The 3,614-nt window shown below is 39.5% G+C and overlaps 1 protein-coding gene across 1 annotated transcript in view; it reads right to left on the bottom strand.

Moving 5' to 3' along the window:
- Positions 1-3,614, bottom strand: part of SAMD3 (sterile alpha motif domain containing 3) — a 39,076-nt gene that overhangs the window by 31,108 nt on the left and 4,354 nt on the right. The window lies entirely within an intron of this gene.

Raw genomic sequence — 3,614 nt, 5'->3', positions numbered from 1 at the left:
ACTGATTTTAGGCTATTTATTAAGAAACAAAATTTAGAAAGAACATTAGACACCCCACCCTCTTTCCCGCCAAAGAGAGTCTGAGAGAAGAACCTGCCTTAGGAAGGAAGCTTTGACTTAATCACTTTAAGAATCTTCACCCCAGCATTAGTCAGGAAGACTCCAAGCCTGTTAGCTAGATAGCATCCCCCAGCCCCACCCACATCCCGGGCTGTGTCCCATTGTTTCTGAGCTGCCCAGCAAGAATTTCCCTGCCGAGTATGTTCCAGCTCTTCCTCAACCACCTGTAAATTGCCCATTCTCACTTCTGAAATCTAAAACCCCATTCCCTACCTTCTTTCTCCTTTGTCCAAGAATGTCTTATATACCCAAAGTTGCCACACTGTCTTTGGAATTTTCATACTATGTGAACTACCCATGCACATGTATCAAAATTTTTATTTTCTCCTGTTAATCTGTCTCTCTTAATTTGGTTATTAGCCCAGCTAGAAGAACTTAGAAGGTTCTAAAAGAACCTTAGAAGGAGAAAAAAATATTATTATTTTTTTAACCTTCACAGCAGCAAGTACGAAAAGGAAAGAAGTCCTAAGGAAAGGGAGTATTACCTGGAGCAGTGCTGTCTACACTGCCTTTCATCTGCTTCTGCTGAGCTAGCACTCGGCAGGCATTATCTATTTTTAATGCTCACAAAATCCCCATGAGGAAAGTGTTATTGTTATTATTCCCATTTTGCAGGTGAGAATGCCAAACAGGAGTCAAAGGCATGGGTGAAAATGAGCCCTAATGTTAGGAGTTCTTGAGGATCTGGGGCCTTTATGACTGATTAGTGGTGGGTGTGTAAGGTTGAAGGTGGTGAAGAGGAAAGAGAACAGAGAAAACAGCCCAGAGCCCAAGCCTGTTTTGCCAGAGCTGCTGATCAAAGGTGCAGCTAGCTTTTCCCTGCTCTTCCCTGGGAAAGGGGCCTGATGTCAGGAGACGGAGGCAGATGCCCTTAGACCCCTGAGCTCCACTCTGACAATGGTGGATCCTGTGCAGAAGTGAGTATTACTCATTTGGGGAAACTAGAGAGAAGCCCCTTAACCTAAGTCTCAGTTTTCCTCATTTACAAAAAAGAGAGAGAATGCCCACTTTGCAGGACTGCTTTGTAGCCTAAGTGGAGTGACAATGAAAAGGGTTTGTGAAAACTATAAAGGACCACACCCTGACTTGTTTAGTACCCAATTACTCTCCTATGCAAGCTGGCATTTCTCCTTTCAATGGCAGTGCATTTAAGGAAAACATTTGCTCATCAGTGGCTGAAAACAATATATATCAAGAGTGATGCATGAACCACACAGCTAGGTGGCACCACATCTTACTTATAATCGCCTTCGGGGCTGTCTGAACACCACATTGCTGAGGCTGGTGTCTAGGTCTATGGTTTTCCTTTGTTCCAATGCTGTCCATATATTGAAATGTTACACCATTTAAATCCAGTGTAGGAATACAATAGTCTCCCCTCTTACCTGTAGAGGATACATTCCAAGAGTCCTAGTAGATGTCTGAAACCACAGATAGTACCGAAGAACCCTATATACATATACTTTGTTTTTCCCTACAGAATATCTATGATAAAGTTAAATTTATAAATTAGGCTCAGAAATAGATTAACAACAATAATAGTAAAATAGAACAATTAAAACAATAAAACAAGGGTTACTTGAACAGAAGCCCTGCAATACTGCGACACTCGATCTGATAACTGAGACAGCCATTAAGTAAATAAGGGGCAGGCAGCACAGACAGTGTGGATACACGGAACAGAAGGATAATTCACGTCCCAGGCTGGATGGAGTGGGATGGTGCATGATTTCATCATGTTACTCAGAACAGTGTGCAATTTAAAACTTATGAACTGTTTATTTCTGGAATGTTCCATTTAATATTTTTGGACAGCAGTTGAGTGAGAGTAACTAAAACCACGGAAAGCAAAACTGTGAATAAGGCATGGGGGGGGCGGGGTGGCTTCTGTATAAGGAAATGTTTACCAAAGCAGTGCCTCTGTCAATAATAAGCAAGTTAAAACAACTACAAAATTCAAAACAAAAACAAAGACTCCACAAAAGGCATATTCAATAGGACATTATTCACTGAATAAATTCTATCTTTGTGGTTACTGCCAATCATCCTGGACAGTTTACAACAAAGATATCCCTTTTTTTCTTTAATGATGTATACTTGAAAGATGCATAATATAATCTCAAAACTTCATTTTTCTAACACAAAGATCAGAAAATTTAACTTTCATCCTTTACCAAACATTTTCATCAGTTGGTAAAAAAAAAAAAAAAAGAAATTCCCTTCCAGAAAGCAAAAAATTTCGACTTAGAAATGCATTTAAATACATGAAATCTCATGAAAAAGAAGGACAAATATTATCATTTGGCTTTAAAATGTTTGGAAGTTGGCAACCCCACCTCTGTTTCAGTACTCTTTGGTCAATTAGTCCAAGAGCAAGGTTTCCAGCTGCAGAGAAAGATGCAGTGTGCTCCCCATGGATGGCTGGATTGGAGGTCTGCTCATTCCTGTCACCAAGAAGGAAGAGGTGGGTTAGGGGCTGCTCTGCAGGAGCCACAACTTTTGCCCTCAGGGCGGTTCTAAGGGTAGGAGTCAGTCCATAGAAAACATATGATCTGTGTCTTCTTCTAAGATCCACATTAGAGTCACGTCTAAGAGATCTTAAGGAAGGACCCTCTGGGGTCATCTCATGCAGTGGTTCATAAATGGCAGGAGGCAGACTGATGGCAGTTCACAATGCTATTTTCACTGATCAGTCATATTTCTAAATGGTGTTAAGATAATTCCTTCCTTTATGAAATGACAGTGATAATAGACTATACCTTTATTGGTTAACAGTCTGATTGATAAACAATCCAAAAGAGATCCCTTCTCCACTTCCTGCCTTTTATCTGTGAAATCTCATCATATGAGCACCACATTCCACTGACTCTCTTGTTTTCTGAGTGATGCTGCTGAAGCCCAGAAGGCTTCACCACCACAAGCCACAAAGTAGCAGTGCCAGGAGTTGACCTCAGTTTTTCAGCTTCCTGTTCAGTGATTTTTCTATCAGGTTCAACAAAAACAACGAAAAAGCAACTGCAAATACTTCTACCAATTACATATTCCTATCATTTGCCTAAGTTTGAATAGGATACTAAATATCCCATTCAAATGTGGCGTACAAATTCTTTTTAAAATAACATACCAGGCAACCATTAGTCATTAAATGAAATATGCATTCAAGTTGAAATCCATCTGCAATCTTTGATCTAGAATGCCATTGTAGACTCTTTAGGAGTCTTAAGCATCATTTATTCTACCTGCTTTGTTTTACAGTTGGAATTAAGAAAAGTCAAGTGATTCTCCAAGGTTAGATGGGTAGCTAATATCAGAATAGGGGTTTGAAATCAAGTGTTTTGATACCTAGCTTCAGGGTTCTTTCTACTATACCATGTTCCCTATTTTTAATTAAGCACTTAATTAAATAGCATATTCTCATCTTTCTTTCTATTATCACAAATTCCACTTGACAATATATTTGTCCAGTGACAATATATTTGACAATCAGCAAATAT

The sequence above is a fragment of the Pteropus vampyrus genome, unplaced genomic scaffold (genome assembly GCF_000151845.1).
Source record: "Pteropus vampyrus isolate Shadow unplaced genomic scaffold, Pvam_2.0 Scaffold43, whole genome shotgun sequence".
Classification (NCBI taxonomy): Eukaryota; Metazoa; Chordata; class Mammalia; order Chiroptera; family Pteropodidae; genus Pteropus; species Pteropus vampyrus.
Note: the sequence above shows the minus strand (reverse complement) of the source record. Positions and strands in the feature narration are given on the sequence as shown.